The following is a 24,659-nucleotide window of genomic DNA, read 5'->3' as shown; positions in this document are numbered from 1 at the left end:
GGCCGCACCAGCTTGCATTCCCACCAACAGTGTAGGAGGGTTCCCCTTTCTCTGCCTCCCCGCCAACATCTGTCGTTTCCTGACTTGTTAATTTTAGTCATTCTGATTGGTGTGAGGTGGTATCTCATTGAGGTTTTGATTTGCATTTCCCTGATGCCGAGTGATGTTGAGCACTTTTTCGTGTGTCTTGGCCATTTGTATGTCTTCTTTAGAAAAATATCTGTTCATGTCTTCTGCCCAGTTCTTAATTGGATCATTTGTTCTTTGGGTGTTGAGTTTAATAAGTTCCTTATAGAATTCCTTATAGAATTTGGATACTAGCCCTTTATCTGATAATGTCATTTACAAATAAATATCTTCTCCCATTCTGTCGGTTGTCTTTTGGTTTTGCTGACTGTTTCTTTTGCTGTGCAAAAGCTTTTTATCTTGATGAAGTCCCAATAGTTCATTTTTGCCCTTGCTTCCCTTGCCTTTGGCGATGTTTCTAGGAAGAAGTTGCTGTGGCTGAGGTCGAAGAGGTTGCTGCCTGTGTTCTCCTTCAGGATTTTGATGGACTTCTGTCTCACATTTAGGTCTTTCAACCATGTTCAGTCTATTTTTGTGTGTGGTGTAAGGAAATGGTCCAGTTTCATTCTTCTGCACGTGGCCGTCCAATTTTCCCGACACCGTTTGTTGAAGAGACTGTCTTTTTTCCATTGGACATTCTTTCCTGCTTTGTCAAAGATGAGTTGACCATAGAGTTGAGGGTCCATTTCTGGGCTCTCTGTTCTGTTCCATTGATCTATGTGTCTGTTTTTGTGCCAGTACCATACTGTCTTGATGATGACAGCTTTGTAATAGAGCTGGAAGTCCAGAATTGTGATGCCCCCAGCTTTGCTTTTCTTTTTCAACCTTCCTCTGGCTATTCGGGGTCTTTTCTGGTTCCATACAAATTTTAGGATTATTTGTTCCATTTCTTGAAAAAAGCTGATGGTATTTTGATAGGGATTGCATTGAATGTGTAGATTGCTCTAGGTAGCATTGACATCTTCACAATATTTGTTCTAGAACGTTTTTCCATTTCTTTGTGTCTTCCTCGATTTCTTTCATGAGTATTTTATAGTTTCCTGAGTACGGATTCTTTGCCTCTTTGGTTAGGTTTATTCCCAGGTATCTTATGGTTTTGGGTGCACTTGTAAATGGGATAGACTCCTTAATTTCTCTCTCTTCTGTCTTGTTGTTGGCGTATAGGAATGCCACTGATTTCTGTGCATTGATTTTATATCCTGCCACTTGACTGAATTCCTGTATGAATTCTAGCAGTTTTGGGATGGAGTCCTTTGGGTTTTCCACATAAAGTATCATATCATCTGCAAAGAGTGAAAGTTTGACTTCTTCTTTGCTGATTCAGGTGCCTTTGATTTCTTTTTGTTGTCTAATTGCTGTGGCTAGGACTTCTAATACTATGTTGAACAGCAGTGGTGATAGTGGACATCCCTGCCGTGTTCCTCACCTTAGGGGGAGAGCGCTCAGATTTTCCCCATTGAGAATGATATTCGCTGTGGGTTTTTCATAGATGGCTTTTATGATATTGAGGTATGTACCCTCTATCCCTATACTCTGAAGAGTTTTGATCAAGAAAGTATGCTGTACTTTGTCAGATGCTCTTTCTGCATCTTTTGAGAGGATCATATGGTTCTTGTTCTTTCTTTTGTTAATGTATTGTATCACATTGATTGATTTGCGGATGTTGAACCAACCTTGCAGCCCAGGGATAAATCCCATTTGGTCGTGGTGAAGAATCCTTTTAATGTACTGTTGGATCCTATTGGCTAGTATTTTGGTGAGAATTTTTGCATCCATGTTCATCAAGGATATTGGTGTGTAATTCTCCTTTCTGATGGGGTCTTTGTCTGGTTTTGGGATCAAAGTAATGGTGGCCTCATAAAACAAGTTTGGAAGTTTTCCTTCCATTTCTATTTTTTGGAACAGTTTCAGAAGAATAGAAAGAGGAGAGATCACAACCAACACCAAAGAAATACAAACAATTACAAGAACATATTATGAGCAACTATATGCCAGCAAATTAGATAATCTGGAAGAAATGGATGCATTTCTAGAGATGTATCAACTACCAAAACTGAACCAGGAAGAAATAGAAAACCTGAACAGACCTATAACCACTAAGGAAATTGAAACAGTCATCAAAAATCTCCCAACAAACAAAAGCCCAGGGCCAGATGGCTTCCCAGGGGAATTCTACCAAACATTTAAAGAAGAATTAATACAATTTTTTTTTCTGATAAGAACTTTTAAGATCTACTCTCTTAGTAACTTTCAAATAAGCAATAGTATCATTAACTATAGTCACCATGCTGTACATTACATCCCTATTATTTATTTTATAACTGGAAATTTGTACCTTTTGAGTCCCTTCACCCATTTTACCCACATCCCTACCTACTGCTGCATCTGGCAGCCACCAATATGTTCTCTGTATCTAATGAGCTCAGTTTATTTTTTATTTTTTGGTTTGTTTGTTTTAGATTGTACCTGTAAGTGAGATCACATGGTATTTGTCTTTCTTTGTCTCACTTATTTCACTTTGCATGGAGCCCTCAGGGTCCATCCGTTTTGTCACAAATGGCAAGATTTCCTTCTTTTTTATGGCTGAATAATATTCCGTTGTGTATGTATGTGTGTATGCGTACATATATAAAGAGATTGTGATATATATATGTAATATATATATGTTATATATATATATAATACATATACATATATGTAGTTTTTATACATTTTACCACAATTTCTTTATCCACTCATCTGTTAGTGGACACTTAGGCTGTCACTATGTCTTGGCTATTGTAAATAATTCTGTAAATGAACATGGGGGTGCATATATCTTTTTAAGTTAGTGTTTTCATTTTCTTTGGATAAATACCCAGAAGTGGAATTGCTGGATCGTATGGTAGTTTTATTATCAGTTTTTTTTGTTAAACCTCAATACTATTTTCTATAGTGACTACACTAATTTACATTCCTACCAACAGTGCATGATCATTCCCTTTTCTCCACATCTTTGCCAACACTTGTCTTTTTTGTCTTTTTGATAATAGCCACTCTAACAGGTGTGAGGTGATATCGTGTGCATTTCCCTGAGATTTGCATCTCCCTGATGATTAATGATGTTGAACACTTTTTCATGTACCTCTGGCCATCTGTATGTCTTCTTTAAAAATGTCTATTGAGATCCTCTGCCCAGTTTTAGATTGTTTTTTTGCTATTGAGTTATATGAGTTCTTCATATATTTTAGATATTAAGTCTCTGATCAGAGATGTGATTTGCAAATATTTTCTCCCATTTAGTAGGTTGGTTTTCATCCTGTTTAGAACAGTTTCCTTTGCTGTATAGAAGCTGTTTAGTTTGATATATACAATGGAATATTATTCAGCCGTAAAAAGGAATGAAATCTTGCCATCCTGCAACAACATGGATAGAACTAGAGAGTATAATGCTATGTAAAATAAGTCAGTCAGATAAAGACAAATACCATTGATCTCACTCATATGTGGAATTTAAGAAACAAAACAACGAGCAAAAGGGGGGAAAAAGAGAAGGGGAGAAAACCAAGAAACAGACATAAGTACAGAGAAGAAACTGGTGGTTACCAGAGGGGAGGTGGGTTGGGGATGGGTGAAATAGGGGATGGGGATTAAAGAGTACACTTATCGTGATGAAAAAAAATGATTAAATAATTTAAAAATTAAGATAAAAATTTTTCCAGAAATTAAAAAAATGGATTTAATGATTTTTAAATGCCACTGTGCTAAATTTTCTAGGTGTTTTAGAAAAGAAGGAATTTAGGTTAGACTCAAATAAACTGATGCTTGTCTGAGATCCCTTCAATAGAAGCCTTCCTCCTCCTGGCCCCCTGTCTGCCCCCACTGCTTAAATGACAAGGGTGCAGTGAGCCAAGTGTGATCTGTAACTGCCCAGTAAGTGCTCAGTGTTGCTGTAAGAGAAGAGATGGTCCTGTATCTGTCACACGTTTATCTTCATCCTTAGTCATATTTAATCATACTTCAAAAACGTAAGACGTTGGGGCACCTGGCTGGCTCAGTCAGTAGAGCATGGGACACTTGATCTTGGGGTTGCATGTTCAAGCCCCACATTGGGGGTAGAGTTTACTTAAAAAAAAGTAACAAGTAAATCACAGTACAATTCCTTTACATGTTATATTTTGCTTTCAATGAACCCATTAACCAGCTCCATTGTAGGTAGATTTTGTCTACTCATAAATGTAAATTCTAGATTTTCAAATTCTGCAGTTTTCACAATAGCCAACATATGGAAATAACTCAGATGGCCATTAACAGATGAATGGAAAAGGAAAATGTGGTATATACATACAATGGAATATTATTTGGCTTTAAGAAGAGAAGAAAACTTGTCATTTGTGACAACATAAATGAACCTGTAGGACATTATGCTAGATGAAATAAACCAGTCACAGAAGGACAAATACTTCATGATTCCTCTTATGTGGTACTTGAAATAGTTAAATCCATAGAGACAGATTATAGAATGGTAGTTAGGAGGAGCTAGGGGAAGGGCACATGGGCAGTTGTTGTTAGTTGTTATAAAGTTTCAGTTATGCAAGGAGAATTAGTTCTAGGTATATCCTGTGCAGTGTAGTGCCTATAGTCAACAATACCGTATTATATACTTAAAAATTTAAGAGGGTAGATCTCATGTTAAGTGTTCTTATCACACATAAAAAGAGAGATACACAAGGAAACTTGTGATGGATGTTTGTTACCTTGATTGTGGTTATGGTATCAGAGATGCTTGCATATGTCCAAACTCCTCAAATTGTATACATTGAATATGTGCAGTTTTTTGTATATCAATTCTACCTCAATATACCTGTTTAAAGAATTCAGCTTAGTGAAATTCTAAACTGCTTTTCTAGCTTTTTGTTTATGTGGGAAATGAACAACTTCCTGGCAGATAACTTGAAATACAGAGTTAGCTAAGGATAAATGAGAAACTATTTGAGAGGCAGCATAGAGATTGTAAATGTTTCTGCTTACTGTTCACATTTATTTTTTTCCAAGTTTTTTTCCATAAGAAAAATCAGGGAAGGTTTTCTGTGGTGGAAAAGTGTAACACTGTTGCCATATGTTGAACAATTAAAAGTTATGTCTTATCTAGAAAAATATGTTTGAAACATGAAAAATGGTGGGGAGGGAGTTGAGAAATTCATGCCAAAAAAAAAAAAAAAAAGGAATGGTGGAAGGGTATCTAAGCTCAGGCTCTTCCATCATTTTGGTTGTATTAAAGATAAGATATAGTAACCAGGTTTTTGTCTAGAAATTCCCTACATTAATGCTATTGGGTATACTTTGGAAGTAGATGAAATCCATGAGGTGAATTATCATTGCAAACTGAATTTTTCATCCCTCTCTCAACCTAAATTCTGCACAGACTCCTCTCTACTGAAAAGTTTGTCTGCCAGAAGTGAAATGTTAAAAAAGGAAGAAAACTCTGTTGCAAAAATCAACTGTGTAGTAATCACTAACAGTTTTGTCAGAAATATGACAATAGGAACTCTCTGCATTTTGAGTAATCACATTCATAACAAGAGGGAAAATGAGCAAAGCTCTTTATTTATGAGCCAAACCCATTTCCTGAGGGGCATATACATTGACTAATATTAGGATTTAAAAGTTAAAGCATTCTGGCTTCTTTTTATTTTGTGCAAGCAGAAAACGAACAGAGGAGTAAAACAAAAATAGGAATAATTGGAAGTTATTGAAAAATTGGTGGGTGCAATGGGGAGTAGATCGTGCTTGACAATGGATCTTTCCAAGACATCTGTGATTTTGCAGTGCAAGTCTCATTCCCGCCCTCCTCCCCACAGTCCCGTGTTCATGCGAGATGATGCCACAGTCCTCTGGAGAGACCAGATCCTCTCCCCGACTTACTGCTGTTTCAGTCTGGCTGTTCGGAAATGTGTTCCTCTTGCTACCATGATCTCAAGATGCGTCGGGAATGTTGATTTTTTAGTGTGTTCTTTCAAACTGGCCATTTCTCCAGCATTCTATTTCAGTGAATGTAGTAAGAACAAATTGTATTATCCAAACACAGGGAAATAAAATCACAGCTGGGCGTTCTGTAAGCAGCGGACATCTCATCATGAGCACTCCCATACTGTCTGGCTGATTGTGCCCTAAACTGCCACAATGCTGAGAAACTTCCATCACAGAGATCACTGTGAACTGGAATGAGAGGACTTCTGTGATCTCAAATGAGAGGACTTGGAAATTAGTCTCTGCACAGTCCTCAAAGCCTCCTTTCCTGGACCTAACGTTGCTCGGAGTCTGAGCAGGTGCCATGTTTGCCTTTATTCTCTTCCCTTAGGAAACAGTGACATTCTCCTCTCTCACTACTGTGAAAACACAGGTGCCCGGGGTGTTTATTGGCTCCCTTCAGTCAGACACATATACAGCACTGTAGCATGCAGGTGGGTTATTGTGAGAGAGGCACAGGAAGATTCTCTTTTGCCCAAATAAATGTCTCTGTTTTATTTTAATCTAATGAATGGAATGAGGTAAGATAGTTGGACAGAGTGAAGTGGCAGTGTTACAATCATGATATATTTGCCCTCCATAAATCCAGTCTCATGAGTAACGTGAGCCTGACTAACTGGCAAACACACTCTCTTGCTGGAGACCAAGAGTGTCACACATTTTGAACAGGAGCGCAAGTGGTAGAGCAAGATAGGCCATAGTGAGGGTGAGTGACATTATGAAAATAGCAAATAACAGTTACCTGAGTGGGCTTGCCACCCTAGCAAGATGTGATTGCCCTTCTTTCTGTCATGCCTACTCCCAAATTTTCACTCATGTTTCCAATGTACTCCTCAAGCCAAACTCCTAAGTCAGGTCCATGATGTTCTATTACTAAAATGTTTTCACAACAAATGGCATAACCCATAACAAAGTAGTATTGGATTATAACCCAATATATAAAACAAATATCTATGAGTCTATACTAAAATAAATAAATGATTGACTAAATAAATTGGGGAAAAGAGACAAATCTCCCATGGAGAAAAATTCCAAATTATTTTAAGTAGATACTCCACCCTCAGGGAAGTGGAGCATCACTCCCATTTCTTAAGTGTGGGCTGCTCATGGTGACTTCCGTCTCAAAAGTACTGTGATGGAAAGAGGAGAAAGAGTAACTTTACATTGGAGAAATGTAACAAACACTACATCAGCCAGGTGATCAAGGTCAACATCAACAGTGATAAATCATGCTGATAGCATGTACCCTGGAGGGATGGGTGAGAAAGACACTTCACCTCTATGATCTTCCTCCCCAGAACTCCTGCCCCTTGTGTAATCATGGGGAAAACATCAGACAAATCCCAATTGAGGGATATATATACACACACAAACACACACATACATACATACCACATCTTCTTTATCCATTCATCTGTCGTTGGATACTTGGGTTGTTTCTATATCTTGGCTATTGTAAATAGTGCTACAATAAACATAGGGCTACATACATCTTTTTGATTTAGTGTTTTCATTTTCTTTGGGTAAATACCCAGCAGTGGAAATACTGGATCATATAGTATTTCTGTTTTTAAATTTTTGAGAAACTTCCATATTGTTTTCCACAGTGGTTGCACTGATTTACATTCCCACCAGTAGCACATGAGGGTTCCCTTTTCTCTACATCCTTCCCAACACTTGGTATTTCTCATCTTTTTTATACTAGCCATTCTGACTTGTGTGAGGTAATGTCTCATTGCAGTTTTGATGTTCATTTCCTTAATGATTAGTAATGTTGAGCATCTTTTCATGTGTCTGTTGGCCATCTCTGTGCCTTCTTTAGGAAAATGTCTATTTAGGTCCTCTGCCCATTTTTAAAAAATTTTATTTTATTATGTTAATCACCATACAGTACATTAGTTTTTGATGTAGTGTTCCATGATTCATTGTTTGCATATAACACCCAGTGCTCCATGCAATACGTACCCTCCTTAATACCCATCACCAGGCTAACCCATCCCCCCACCCGCCTCCCCTCTAAAACCCTCAGTTTGTTTCTCAGAGTCCATAGTCTCTCATGATCTATCTCTCCCTCCGATTCCCCCCCTTCATTTTTCCCTTCCTTCTCCTAATGTCCTCCATGCTGTTCCTTATGTTCCACAAAGAAGTGAAACCATATGATAATTGACTTTCTCTGCTTGACTTATTTCACTTAGCATAATCTCCTCCAGTCCCATCCATGTTGATGTAAAAGTTGGGTATTCATCCTCTCTGATGGCTGAGTAATATTCCATTGTATATATGGACCACATCTTCTTTATCCATTCATCTGTTGAAGGGCATCTCGGCTCTTTCCACAGTTTCTCTGCCCATTTTTTTTAATTGGATTGTTTGTTTTTCTTCTGTTGTTGAGTTATATAAATTCTTTATATATTTTGGATACTAACCCCTTATCAGATTAATCATCTGCAAATATATTTTCCCATTTGATAGGTTGCCTTTTCATTTTGTTGGCAGTGGGGCTCAAACTCATGACCCCAAGATCAAGAGTCACATACTCTCCTGACTGAGCCAGCCAAGTGCCCCCAAAAGCTTTTTATTTTGATGTAGTCCCAATAGTTTTTTAATTACGTTGTAAGGCCAATGTCCAAGAGATTATTACCTGTGTTTTCTTTTAGGAATTTTATGGTTTGGGGTCTCACATTCAAGTCTTTAATCCACTTTGAGTTAATTTTTGTATATACTGTAAGATAGTGGTCCAAGTTTTATTCTTTTGCATGTGGCTACCCAATTTTCCCAACACTATTTATTGAAGAGACTGTCTTTTTCCCATTGTATATTCTTGCCTCCTTTGTCATAAATTAATTGACTAAATAACTCTGGGTTTATTAATGGGATCTCTGTCTTGTTCCAATGATCTATATGTCTCTTCTTATGCCATTACCATACTGTGTAGATTACCATAGCACTGTAATATCTCTTGACATCTGGGATTGTGATGCCTCCAGCTTTGATCTTTTTTTCTCAAGATTGCTTTGGCTGTTCAGGATTTTTTGTGGTTCCATACAAATTTTAGAATTATTTGTTATATTTCTGTGGAAAATGCTATTGGTATTTTGATAGGGATTGCATTGACTCTAGATTGCTTTTGGTAGTATGAACGTTTTAATAATATTCTTCCAATCTATGAGCATGGCATACCTTTCCATTTGTATCATCTTCAATATCTCTCATCAATGCCTTATAGTTACTAGACTATACGTCTTTCACCGCTGTTTATTCTTAGGTTTTTATTCTTTTTGGTGCAATTGTAAATGGAATAGTTTTCTTAATTTCTCTTTCTGCTAATTTGTTATTAGTGTATAGGAATGCAGGAGATTTCTGTATATTGATTTTATATCTTTCAGCTTTACTGAATTCATTTATTCTAATAGGTTTTTTGGCGAAAGTCTTTAGGGTTTTCCAAATATAGTATCATCCAAATACAGCAAATAATGACAGTTTTACTCCTTTTTATTCTTTTTAAAGATTTTATTTATTTATTTGTCAGAGAGAGTGAGCGAGTGAGCACAAGCAGGGGGAGCAGCAGGCAGAGGGAGAAGCAGGCTCCCCACTGAGCAGGGAGCCCTATGCGGGTCTCAATCCCAGGATCCTGGGATCATGACCTGAGCCGAAGGCAGACGCTTAACCAATTGAGCCACCCAGGCGTCCCAGTTTTACTACTTTCTTACCAATTTGGATGCCTTCAGTTTCTTGTCCGATTGCTGTAGCTAGAATTTCTAGTACTATTTTGAATAAAAGTGGTGAGAGTAGACATCTTTTCTTGTTCCTGATGTGAAGGAAAAGCTTTCAGTTTTTCACCATTGAGTATGATGCCACTTAGGGGTTTGTGTGTTTGTCATTTATGGCCTTTATTATGCTGAGGTATGTTCCTTCTAAACCCATTTTGTTGAGGGTTTTTATCATGAATGGGATACAAGTGAGAACATCATTTGTATTTTGTCAAATGCTTTCTGTGCATTTATTGAGATGATCATATGGTTTCATCTTTCCTTTTGCTACTATGATGAATCATATTGATTGGTTTTCAAATACTGAACCACCCTTATATACCTATAATAAACCCCACTTGATTGTGGTGAATGATCCTTTTAATTTATTGTTGAATGTGGTTTGCTAATATTGTGTTGAGGATTTTTGCATCTATGTTCATCATGGATATTGGCCTATAGTTTGTTGTTTGTTTGTTTGTTTTTATAAACTTTGGTTTATAACTTTGGTCTTTGGTTTTGGTATCAGAGTAATGCTGATTTCATAGAATGAATTTAAAAGTTTTCTTTCCTCTCCTATTTTTTGTAAGAATTTGAGTAGAATAGGTATTAACCCTTCTTTAAATGTTTGGTAGAATTCACCTGTGAAGCCATCTGGTCCTGGACTTCTGTTTGTTGGTAGTTTTTTGATTATCGATTCAATTTCTGTGTCTTCTTTTTTTAAATTTAAAAATCACTTCTTCAGATTTGTATTTTTCAAAAACCACATTGGTAAATGTCCAATTAACTAATTCCTTTAATATATTAGTTCCTACCAGCTGTTCTATAGAATTCTGATTCTCCTGAGGTTACATATACTTTATTTGATTTGTCAACATAATGTGTCCTTTGTACAGCTCATCCTTTGTACAGGTCATCTGTAAGCTTTTTCTACTTCCCACCATCTTCCCTCCTCTCTATTTCAAATTTTGTTAATTGTAATAAATATAAATTCAGAAAATACAGTTAAATCTTATTTTGGCATGCTTTTTCAAAGCATTGTTTTAATCTTAGATATACAACTACACGAATTTATCAAGCCTTTTTCTGACGTTTTCCTAATCATCACTAGTTGGCTGAAGCTTATCCTCTAGGTTATTCCTCCTCAGGAAAGGCTTATAGAAATTATGTCACCTAGCTCATTGAATGTATAAAACTCTTTCTCTATAATCTTTATATTTGAGGGACAGCTTGTCTGGATACAAAAGTATTGACTCAAACTTTCCTTTAGATGTATGTCATAGTCTTAGTTCAGTGTCTTCTATCATTTAACGGTGCTGCTGAAAAACACGATACCAACCCAGTTTTCTTTACCTTTACATTTTACCCAGATGGCCAAAGAATTATTTCCTCATCTTATTACTTCATGATTTTACCAGGAAATGTCTTGAGATTTATAGTCCTGAATCATTTGTCAACAGGTACATGGTATTTCCATTCAGATGTATATTAAAATCTTTTTAATTTCAGGAGTATTTTCTTAAATAATAGTTTTGAGTATTTGCTGCATTGTTTCAGTCTTCTTTGAGGACTCAACTCATGTACATATTGTACTTTTTTTCTGCCTAATTTTTATAGTTTTGTGAGGTTTTTTGTATTGGATTTGAAGAGAATTTCTCTCAGAAGTCAAAGATAACTCAACTTTGGAAGATATATAAAAGACATATGAATCTATAAATTCACATCAGTGGCTTGGAAGAGCAAAATATTAACATCTTTACAGAAGCAGAAAAATCTTTTTACAAAGCTCGACATAATTTTATGATAAAAACAGGGTCAACTAAGAATATAAGGGAGTCTCCCTAACCTAAAGAAAATTTCTATAAAGTTCCTAAAAGAAATATCATTCATCAGTGTTCTTTTTATTAGTTAGTGTAGAAATATTTTCATGTTTTATTACAGAAAATTTTAATAATAAATATTAATATTTTAATATTAATTTTAATAATAAAATAGAGAAAACAGTATAATGGACCTCAGTATTGTTTCATCTATACTTCTACCCACTTTCTTAACATCCAACGCATCCCCCACCTCACCCTTTTGGGATTATTTTGAGGCAGATCCCAGCCATCATATTATTCCATCTGTGGATATTTCTGAATATACCTCTACATAAAAAAGACTCTAGGGGCGCCTGGGTGGCTCAGTCAGTTAAGCAGCTGCCTTCGGCTCAGGTCATGATCCCAGGGTCCTGGGATCGAGCCCTGCGTCTGGCTCCCTGCTCAGCGGGGAGCCTGCTTCTCCCTCTCCCACTCCCCCTACTTGTGTTCCCTCTCTCACTCTCTCTCTCTCTCTGTCAAATAAATAAATTAAATAAATAAAATTTTTTAAAAAAAGACTCTAAAAACAAGAATATTATCACCCCTACATAGTAAGTAGAATATCTTGATATTATACATTATCTAGCCTATACATTGCAATAGGTTATGTCCCTGACTCTTTCTATTGATAGAATGCCTCTTTCCTTTATTTTCTTGCCGTTTATTTTATTTTATTTTATTTTTTTGGTCGGGGGGGAACTGAAGGGTTTCTTCTATACTGTTTCACACAATCTGGATTTTGCTAATTGAATCCCTATAGTGTAGTTTAACATGCTCCCTTGTCTCTTGTATTTTATGTAAATTCTTGATTAAATCTAGAACTTTCATTAGAGTCTGATTTGCATTTTTAGCAAAACAGCTTCATAAATGGGATGATGTGCTGTTGTTAGAAAGCACAGAATATGTAGTACTCTGTCATAATAACAGCCATTGATGGGCTTTGCCTTGTTCATTATTTCATTAAGGATTGCAAAATGATGGTGTTCTAATTCAGTTATTCTTTTTTCATGTATTAGCTAGAATGCTTTTATAAAGAGGTCCTAAATTTACAGTGAGTTCTGGAAAGGCAAGACTAATGCTTAATACTTTTATTTATTTTCTAAGTGATGAATTTATTCCTTTACATTCCCCAAAGTTGACCAGTGAATGTGATGAGGGGTGTGTGTGTGTGTGTGTGTGTGTTAGAAAGTACTCATGGATCTAAACATGTTTTAAAACTTATTTGTTTTCCATTCATTGTAGTAATTATTGTTATTTATGCTCAAAATGTCCCATTTTTGACAGTCTGATTCTTCTCTAATTGGTTTGACATGATTTATATATTATTTAATAATCTTCTTGTTTTCTAGTATGAACAGATGTTTCGGGCTCACTTTCTACTTTTTTATCTCCCAAGTGTGTAATCACCCATTTCTATAAGGAGACTTGATTTTATTGTTTTAAATCTTTTTTTTACTTCTGTCTTTATAGACCTTGCTTTTCATTTATTTCCTCTCTATTTTTTGCTGTGCTTTCTGTAGCAGTTATTCTATGTTCCTTGTAATTTCATCTTTATTTAAAATATTTTTCTATTTGTTTTCTGAATTCTCTTGCTTCACACTCATCGCATCTTATTTTCAGGCTATCACTACCTGTTTTCTGATCACCTTTTTTTTTTGAGTTCTTGTATTTATACTCTGTGATGTTCCTGCCTAACCATAATTGCTTTTTCAAGCTTTTGTTTTTATTTGTTTTCTCTTTCCCTTCTTTAGTTCTTATTGTCAAAATTATTTTTAGGTGAGTTTTGCTATTATTTATAGGAATCAATGTTGCTTTCATTCATCATTTATTCTGTGGTATCTTTGTGTGCGGGTAGAGCTTCCTCATTTTCTGTAACTTGCATTTACATGGGGTGGATTTTCCTAGACTTCTAGTAGGAGATAAAGCAGGGGATACAGGGATGTGACAGGACATCATTCCAAGTTTCATAGTTCACATCTCCCTCCTCTGTCACTACAGTGTGTGTTTTATAATATGTTAATTCCTATAGCCAACACTGCTCTGACTCTCAGAGCCCAGCCTGGTTCTGGTGACCTTCTCCTACCAGCTCTGGATTTCCTAGTCCCCTCCATAGCCCTTTCTTTCACCATGATGCACTTTCAGACACTATCTCTTGCTGGCATATCTGCTATCTGCCACCTCTGGCCTCTTGGACACTTTCCAAACCTGTCTCTCTCTTCCCCAATGCTCTTGAGGTGCTCAATCTCAGTTATACTCACAGTAGTCCTCACTGATTTGGGAAGCAACTATCTGCTGGAGAAGTCTGAGATATACCAGCCCTCAGAACCCCTTTCCCCACTCTGACCTCCCCTCAGTCCTTACAGTCACCAGCTTCTGTGTAGTGTCACCTTTGCTGTAATCCTTATGCAACTGGAAGTCTGTGAGTTTTTTCTGTCTCCTAGTTTCACTGAAAATATAAAGTTTTTAATTTCTCTCTTTTTTCTCCATATGATTTCCAGGAGAAAGGAGATATTCCAAAGTGAGTTGCTTGGTTATAAAACTCTTGGTTCTAAAGTTTGATTTCCAAACTTTTCTCCACAGTTCTAAGAGTAGGTATCACTTACTAAGAGCTGCCAAGGGCCAGGCTCAGCGCCATGTCCTAGAGCTATAATGACTCAGGAGAACAAATTGGAGGGCTCATTGCTGCCATTATCTCAGTGTCAGATGGAGTAACTGAGTCCAGGAAGGGTAAGTAATTTGCTTAACTTGCCACAGAGAGGACAAGTTAGAAAAACTGGGATTTAAAACCAATTTGTTTTAAATTCGGAAGCCAAACTCTAATCCCACAAAATGGCTTGCCACATTTCCTGCAGATTTTAATATTCCAAGATTAAAATACTTAAGTGCATTTCCTATTGTGCATGGAGCAGTACATCCTGTCGTGGTTTAATGTGGACCAAGCATAAAGACCTTGATTTATAAATTGCACTGAATATGAACATATTTTCCATTCCACTTGAAAGTGGAAATCTGACCTGTAATGTTAACATGAAAAGATAAATATGATCTACATCGCAGTAATATATTAAAATAAAAGGAAATCTCTAATCTTTTCTCCAAAACTTGACAAAAATGCTGAGTTAAAGATAAACATAGAAACAAAGAAGATACTTTGAACATATTGCACATGTTGAAGTCCTAAGATATTATATCAGGGTACATGTGTTGTCCACCATGATGATTTGTACCTATCAATCTGTCAAAATCTTTATAAATTTGTAATTAGTGCACTACAGTCCAAACATAAACCATATAATAACTGTAGTTTCAATGTTATACATTTGTGTGGTTTAAAACCAAAGTGTGGAAGGTAACATTTAATAAACACCTATTATATGGCAGATATTACTAAATATATAGATTTATACGTATGGAACTGACACTTAAGAATTTAGTTTATATATATATATAAAGTTTCCTATTGCTTCTGTAACAAATTACGGTAAACTTAGTGGCTTAAACAAAACAAATTCTGTCTCTTACAATTTTGGAGGTCCAAAGTCTGAAATCACTTTCACTGGACCAAAGTCAAGGTGTCTGCAGGGCTGGTTTTTTCTGGAGGCCTTGAGGAGTTCATCTGTTTCCTTGCCTTTTTCAGCTGTAGTGGCCATCTGCATTTCTTGGCTTGTGGCCCCTGCTGCCATTTCAGTGCGCATCATTCCATCTCTGCTTCCATCAGCACAACCTCTTCTCCTCTTTAATAGTCAAATTTCCCTCTATCTCCCTTTATATAACACTTGTGATTACATTTAGGACCCAGGATAAACTCCCATATCCAGATCCTTAACTTAATTACACTTGCAAAGTTCTTTTTGCCATATAAACTAACTTTCCCAGGTTCTAGGGATTGAGACCTAGATCCCTTTAGGGGCTATTATTCAACCTACTATGAATATACTATATATACTATTCGGTTTAATACATATGTTATTTTTTATATTATAATTTAATTATACATATTTCTATTTTGTTATATGGCATGAATGTAAATATATACATATATTTATGTCTATATGTATCTATATTACATAACTTTTTTAAAAAAATTATTTATTTTAGAGACAGAGAACGAGTGGTGGGGAGGGGCAGAGGAAGAGGGAGAGAATCCTCTAGCAGACTCCCTGTTGAGCGCAGAGTGGAAACCAGGAGTCGGACGCTTAACTGACTGGGCCACGCGTGCCCCTATATTATATAACTTAGACAAATTACTTACAATTACATTATTTTATGTATATCATAACTGGCCTTTAATCTTCATCATAAAACAACCAGTCTGGGGCTCAGAGTGTTTGAACAATCTTCCAGAAGTACTTGAGCTCCTCAATGTCAGGGTTGGTGATAGAATGCAGTATTCCTTGATTTCCAAAGTCCTTCCTGATTTTCTTGAAGAACTACTGTTTTCAATAAATAGAAATTGCATCTTACAAAGATGTGAACTGGAACAAAAGAAGGAAAAATTAATTTGAAGGTAATTTATACTGAGAAGTTTAATTTTACGCTGAGTTCTGATTTTGTGGACACTATCATTTCTGGACCAAAATTATTTAGACGTATTCAGGAAGTATCCACACTGCTCAGAAGCCATGGATAACATCTGGTCTTTCTCATCCTGGTATCTTTCACTTGAGGTGAAAGCCTGAAGGCAGAGCTAGAATTGCACAGGGTTTCAAAGTCGTATACACTTGTATTAGCACAGGGTGCCATAACAAAACACCATAGACTGGATGACTTAAACAATAGGAATTTATTTTTCAGTTCTGGAGACTAGAAGTCCAAGATCAAGTTTCCAAAGAAATGGATTCTGGCAGAAGTTCTCTCCTTGGATTGCAGATGGCAACCTTGCTGTGTCATCACATGACCTTTCCTTGGTGTGTGCATGTGGAAAGAGTAGTGGAGGGGATAGAATCTCTTTCTTTCTCTTCTTATAAGGCCACCAAACTATCAGATTAGAACCTCACCCTTATGATCTCATTGAACTTTACCTACTAAAAGCCCTGTTTTCACATGTAGTCACCAGTGGTGGTTAGGACTTCAACTTAATGAATTTTGGAGGAACACAGTTCAGTCCATAGCAACATTGGACACTAGTATACCCTTTCATAATATTAAGTAATCCACATGACATAATTACAGGACTTTGTGTTTTCAGCTAATACATCCTTTAATTATGATCAAGTACATTGAAATGGCATCACACACAAATTTATATTTTTCTTTCTACCATTCATAGTGCATTAGAGGAATGAGTGCATGTGAGATAAGGAAGGTAATCACCAGTTCTTCTTGCAGCACACTATTACAAAGCATATGGGGCTCTAAGTATACAGGAGCAAGAACCATTTCATTTTTCTTCAATAGTTTGTGAATATTGAGATCCAATTCTTAACAAATGGAAAAAAGTTGAATTTCTATTCAGACATTTATGACACCAAGCAGCCTGACTGACTTTGACTGCACAGTAATTTAGAGTATATATTACATTTTTAAAGATAAGGAAGTGTACATCATTTAAATGACATCTAGAAAAAATGGCACAAATGTTCAACAAATGTTGGAATTCAGTAAATCTGTGAAAGTGAAGAGGTGATCGGGTATTCAAAGTAAAAATTCATACTTTGAGGGAGACTTCCAGTTTCAGCTCCAACATGTAAAGAACTTGACCTCATCATTCCTGTTCTTAAATATATGAAAAAGCTGAATAAATTGAAAATTTATGACAATACTTGAACTCATCAGAGAATTAAGGTCACAGGGCAGAGTGCCACATTGAAATCTGGAGAGATGTGTTAATCCAGAGAGTAACAACTAAGGTTTGTTTGCTTGGAGCAAAGACACTAGAGTCAGCAACTTGTAGGAAGACTTATATTATAATTTTGAAGAATTGCTAGAGGCTGAGTGTGGTCTAGTTTGAGAATGAAAAACACCTGGGAACTACTGTCTTAGTCCCCTCCTTTCTTGGATCTTAACTACAAGAATCCCTCCAAGTTCTCACAGTGAAGAATAAGGAAGGATCCCTTCATGACTCTGTCAAGAGGAGAAAAGTAACCATGGTCAAATATCCCCAGAGTATTCCTCATAACAAAGGACCACTCTACCAGAGCCTTATCCCACTTGGGGGAAGAGAATTTCTCTGACTTTAGCCTTCTCCAGCTTTCCTTTCTTATATAGAAGGTATGGGATTTAAGAAACACTTGTGAAGATCACAAACCAAGGGCACAAACCTACTAAAAGACTGAGTTTTAATGAATTTTAATCATAGGATTATAGACCAGTTATTACCACCACCACCACCACCACCACCCCCTTTACCACCATGCCCATAAAGCTTTGGTATAATTATAGTGAGTTGCAGCAGAAGTTGCTGCAAGATCCAGACTCTATCTAAGGAGGAGTTTTGGGAGAGCCCGAAGACAACAGAGACAAAAACAATGACACTGGAGGAATTTGAAGACTCTGGGACCCACAACTATAACAACCATTTAAAACAGCTCAATTCTGAGTGAGGTTGACAAAACCGTACCCTACAGGCCTATTTACTTCAGTTCCTGTTACTTAATACTGTATTTCCAGATTTTAACTAAAAATTACAAGGCATGCTAAAAGGCAAAACAAAAGCAAACAACGATAACAGAAAATCATAGTCTTAAGAGACAAAGCAAGCATCAGAACCAGACTCAGACATGACACAAGTTTTGGAAGTATCAGATTTGGAATTTAAAATAACTATGATTCGTATATTAAGACATCTAATAGAAAAAGAAGACAATGTGTAGGGCACAAAATGAGTAATAGAAGCAGAGAGATGGGGGGCACCTGGGTAACCCAGTTGGTTAGGCATCTGTTGGTTTCAGCTCAGGTCATTATCTCGAGGTTGTGAGATCGAGCCCTGCATCAGGCTTCATGCTCAGTGTGGAGCCTGCTTAAGACTCTCTCTCCCTCTGCCCCTCCCCTCCCAATAAATAAATGAATCTTTTTTTAAAAAAAAGCAGAGAGATGGGAACTCTAACAAAGAATCAAGAGGAAATGCTAGATAACAAAAACATTTTGACAGACATGAATGCAATTGCTGGGCACATCAGTAGACTGGACACAGCTAATGAAGGAATCAGTGAGCTTGAAGATAGGTCTATAGAAACTTCCCAAATTAATGGCAAAGAGAAAAAAAGCATTTAAAAAACAGAACAGGAATATAGTAACTGTGGGGGCAATTTCAAAAGGTATAATCAGAATATCAGAAGAAAAAAGATAGAACAGAGGTTGAGAAATGTTTGAAATCACAGTGATTGAGAACTTTCCAAAATAAGTGACAGACATGAAATATAGATCAAGGAAGCTCAAAGAAAACCAAGCAGGAAAAAAATTTTTAAAAATCTACCAGGCATAAAATATTCAAACCACAGAAAGCCAGTAACAAAGAGAAATCTTTGTGTGTTAGTGTTTAATTATTTTTACTTCAGTTCCTCCATTTTTTTGCTTCATGTATATGCAGGCTCTTTTGCTAGGTGCATATATATTTAGAGTTGTCATATCTTCCTGATAGATTGACTCTTTTAATATTATGAAATATTATTCTTTATCTCTAGTAACTTATTTTTTATAGTCTAATTTGTCTGATGTTATTAAAGCCACTGCAGCTCTTTTATGGTTGTTGTTTATGTTGGCTCACTGTTTTCCATCCTTTTTACTTTCAATCTATTTGTATCTTTGAAACTAAAATATGTCTCCTGTAGATATCATAGAGATGGCTGTTGTTCTTTTGTGCAATCTGACTATATCTGGTTTTGATTGGATTGTTTATTCATATTTAATGTTATTATTGATACGGTTAAATTTCCACCTGACATTTTAAGAGGGAATTTTGCTGAATATAAAAATTAAGGTTTTTTTTTTTTTTACTTTCAGCACTTTGAATATGTCATCTCACTGCCTTTTGACATCTATATTTCTGTTTCTAGCTTTAATAGGGTTATAGTTAACAAGTAAAAATTATATATATTTAAGGTATACAATGTAATGTTTTCATGTATGTTTATATGAAATTATTACGATGAAGCTAATTAACATATACATCACCTCACATTGTTACCTTTTTTTGTGTACACTTAAGATCAACTCAGCAAATTTCAAGTATATAATACAGTATTATTAACCATAGTTACCATGCTCTATATTAAATCTCCAGAATTTACTAATCCTGCATAAATGAAACTTTGTATCTTTTGGCCAAAATCTTTCCATTTCTTCTACCCCCCAGCTTCTGAGTACCACCATTCCACTCTCTGCTTGTATAAGTTTGACATTTTTACATACCACATATAAGTGAGATCATGTAGCATTTGTCTTTCTGTGTCTGGCTTATTTCCCTTAGCATAGCATCCTCCAGGTTCATCTGTGTTTGTTGCAAATGGTAGGATTTCCTTTTTTTTGAAGGCTGAATAAAATTTCATTGTATATCTATATATACCACATTTTCTTTATCCATTAATCTGTCAATGTACACTTAGGTTGTTATCTTACTTTGGCTATTGTGAAAGCTTTTGCAGTGAACATGGGAGTGCATACATCTCTTTGAGATACTGATTTCATTTTCTTTGGATATGTACCAGAAATGGATTATATATTATATAGATATTATATATTACTGGATCATATAGTAGTTTTATTTTTAATTTTTTGAGGAATCTCCATACTCTTTTCCATACTGGCAGGACCAGTTTACATTCTCAGCAGTGTACAAGGGTTACCTCTTCTCCATATCCTCTCCAATATTGATATCTTTTGTCTTTTTGATAACGATCAATTCTAACAGGTGTTAGATAGTATCTCATTGTGGTTTTGATTTGTGTTTCCCTGATAAGTAGTGACATCTAGCAGTTTTCATGTACTTGTTGGCTCTGTGTGTTCTTTTGAGAAATATCTATTCAGATCACTTGCCCATTTTTACTAAGGTTAATTAATTAATTAAGGGTTTTTTGTGTGTGTTTTTGTTTTTGTTTGCTTTTGAGTTATATGAATTCTTTATATATTTTGGATATTAGCCCCTTAACTGATAATTTTTTCTGATATTTTTTCTTGTGCTGTATGTTGCCTTTTCACTCTATTGATTGTTTCCTTTGCTGTGTAGAAACTTTTTGGGTTTTAGTTTGATGTAGTCTCACTTGTTTATTTTTGGTTTTTTTGCCGGTGCATCTGGTATCATATCCAAAAAAATCATTGCCCAAATAAATGTCAAGAGGCTTTTTCCCCTATGTCTTCTTCTGGGAGTGTTATGGTCTCAGGTCTTACATTTAATTCTCTAATTCATGTTAATTGATTTTTGTATTTGGTATGAGATAAGGGATCAATTTCATTCTGCTACATATGGATGTACAGTTTTCCAATACAGTTTACTGAAGAGACTATTCTTTTCACATTGTGTGTTCTTGGCACCCCTGTCAAAGGTCAGTTGACTGTAGATGTGTGGATTTATTTCTACGCTCTCTGTTCTGTTCCAGTGGCCTGTATATATGTGTTTATGCTAGTGTCATACTGTAGTTTTGTAATATATTTTGAAATAAGGAAGTGTGATACTTCCTGATGAGGGCATAGCAGTGGCTCATTCTCAGGGAGGGTAACACTCAGCAGCAGCTCCTGGCCCTGGGGCAGGGGAGGAAAGGTGGGACAGCATTGCAAGCTCTGGCTCCAACCCTCAGGGGCCGGGTGGGCAAAAGTACAGTGGCAGCCCCAACCTTCGGCAGTTGGCAGTGCACAGCAGTAGCTCCTTCTGCAGGGAGCATGGTGATGGTGACACCCTTACTGGATGGAGCACAGTGTTGGTTCTTTTTTGGTGGGGATGTGGCAGTGTGGGCTACAAGCTACTCTGTCAGCTGGGCTTAGCATCAGTGAAGACTGCACTGCTCCTCAGTGGCAAACACTGCAGGTGTCTGTGGTGATGACAAGGGTCACTGGAGTCTTCTCATTCTCTTTTTCCTACATGGGTTATGATTGCAGGTGAGCAGATTCCTCTGGATGCTGAGTTCTGTCAAAATGGAGGATGAGTTAATGCAGGAAAGGTGCTTTCTATGTCTTCTATGCGGTAATCCTGGGGTTTTTTGTGTGTTCTACAGCGTTTCTGAAGACTCCTTCTTTCACTTTGGAACTTTTCCAGAGAGGGCTATTATCATCAGAAAGTAGCTGTTTTTTTCATTGAATTTATTGTTTTTGTTTGAGGAGATGAGCATCAGGCCCTCCTAGTCTGCCATCTTACTGATATCACTGACCTCTATTACTTCTGATAAGATGTCATCTGTTAATCTTATGGGGTTCCTTCAAACGTGATGAGTCATTTTTTTTCTCCTGCTGTGTTCAAAATTCTCTTTGGCTTTCAACATTTTGACTACAGTGTGTTTGGGTATGGATCTCTTTGCATTATAGTTCTTGGAGTTTGTTGAGCTTTTTGGATTTGTACATTAGTGGTTTTTTTCTAGCTATTATTTTTCAGATATTTTTCTGTCGCTTTCTCTTCTTTCCTTCTGGGGTTCTCATTACATGTATATTAGTGTGATTAATGGTTTCCTACATTTCTCTGGGTCTTTGTTTTTCTTCATTTTTCTCCTCTCTTCTTCAGATCATATAATCTCTATCAGTCTATATTTTAGTTCACTGAATCTTCTTCCTGCCAGTTCAAACTGTTAGCCCCTCTATTGAACTTTAAATGTTAGTTATACTTTTCACCATTTGTTCTTTTTAATAACTTCTGCATCTTTAGTTATATTCCTTATTGAATGCAACACCATCATCATACCTTTCTTTAGTTCTTTAAATACAAGTTCCTTTAGTTTTTGAACATACATACATAGCTGCTTTGAAATCTTTAATCTAATAAATCCACTGTTACAGTTGCTTTATAGACAGGTTCTACTGCCATCTTTCCCCCCCCATGTATAGGTCACACTTTTCTGTTTCTTTGCATGTCTCATACTTAAAAAAAAAAAAAAAAAAAAAAAAAAAGCTGGGTATCTTAGATAATTTACTGAAGCAACTCTGGATACTGACCTTTCTCTAGAGGTGATTGTGGTTGTTTTTTGTTTGTTTTGTGATTTGGCTCAACTGTTTCTATGAAGTGTATTTCCCTTCAGTTATTTTTCCCTTATTTTTGTCTTTCAGTCTGGCTAAAGAGAGTTCCCTTGTGTTGTTACAAGGCACTTATTGGTCAAGGTTGTGTTTAAGTCCTCCTAGCCAGTTGTATTTTTACTCTTTACTATTGGATGTTTATGTGGCTTAGAGACTGCTATTTGAGTTCAGGAAATTTATATTTCTTGCCTTATATTCAGCTAGGCATTAGTAGCTTGAAGTTTCCCTCTCTGATAACTCTAGATAGAGTACAGCTTTGGGTATGTATACGTCTTCCAGACTGCCAGAGATGACTGTGATATTATTTTTAAGCCTTTCTTCTTAGTACCTGGGTTAGAGTACTTCACTGGACAGTGTTTTGTCAGAGGTTTTAGTTAATCCCCTTGTGCCAGTTAGACTTCTGCCCTATATTAATGGATCTATGTGTGGCTCTGCCTCATGTCCTGCTCTAATTGCTTCTGATGGATGCAGTATAATGCATATGCACAGACTTCATCAACTCTGGGCTTGGCTGTGATCCCAAGAGGGCTCTTCATGGCCCATTCCTTGGTTCTCACTATTAAAGTTCTGGCTGTTCTGCCAAGTTGTTTAAATCAGAACTACCACCTTCAGTCCACCAAGGTCTCCATTGTTTTCAACAACACCCTTAGGCATGAGTTCTCCACTCACTGTTACAAATAATGTCCATCTATCCCCTCAGTCAGAGCTGAGGAGTTCTTGGCCCATAAAGCTTATCTTTATTCTTGGAAAGAACCCCTTTGTCACTACACTGAAGCTCATGGTGAGGACCCATTTCTCTAGAGTAACAATCCCTTTCTAACAATGGACACTGACAGATTGAAGAATTATGCTTGATTTTCTCAGCTTGCCTTCCAGACGTGAAACTTCAACTCTGTCAGTGAGCTGGGGCTCTGACAGTTGGGGCCAGTATTCTTGGCCTGCAGGAACTGAGGTAGAGCTTTCACTCAATGAGTGGGAACTGGATGTGAGAAGGGAGACCAGTCCTCTCTTTTCCCCACTCAGAATAGAGGTTCTATACTTTGGGAGTGAGAAAAGTGAAAAAAGCCAGCACTGTGCCCCTCCTGTGATGAAAATATAGCCTCAGACTGGAAGCTGGGATGACCGGGATCCAGAATATTCTTTGCTGCATATGCCTGGAGTAGAACTTCTGTAACACAGTAGTGTGAGTGGGTGGGTAATGGACTAGGTTGTGGCTCAAATGCCATGGATTCTCACCGTTCTTACCATGATTCAGTAGATTTTTAAAAAAATAAATGTTTCTCTTATGCAGTACAGTTTGGGGAAAATTTCCAGAAACTTTAAAGTATTTTTTCATTTTGTGATTTTTACTGGTTAAATTGTTTTGATAGGCAGGGGTTTTGCCATGCTTCTTACACCATCATTGCAGAAGTTCCACCTCCAGTAACTATTTCATATTCTTTGTACTCATAGTTTCTTGTCCAGTATCCTACATCTCATGTTCAGTGTCTTCCTCCTTGTTGATGCTAAAAAAAAAGGAAGTTTCAGATTGGCTGTCAAGCTCTTCAGTGTGGTGCTATTTGCATCAGGCACAGCTACTTTTCCTCTTCCTGCTCTGTATTGGGAAGAGGGAATTATGTCCTTATTCTTTCCTGCACTAATGAGAGCACTATTTCTTTCCACTATATAGAAGACAAGCTTTATGCGTTCTTCCTCTTTTATGCAATGTTGTATTTCTAGTGTCTGGGGAATTCAAAATTATTCAAACATCCATAGGTAAATCAGTCCTTGATTATCTACCATGCTACCCCAGAGTTTGTAATGTAGGTATGAAATCTTATTA

The sequence above is a fragment of the Zalophus californianus genome, chromosome X (genome assembly GCF_009762305.2).
Source record: "Zalophus californianus isolate mZalCal1 chromosome X, mZalCal1.pri.v2, whole genome shotgun sequence".
In the NCBI taxonomy this organism is placed as follows: Eukaryota; Metazoa; Chordata; class Mammalia; order Carnivora; family Otariidae; genus Zalophus; species Zalophus californianus.
The sequence above is the reverse complement of the archived record's forward strand: the minus strand, read 5'-3'. Positions refer to the sequence as shown.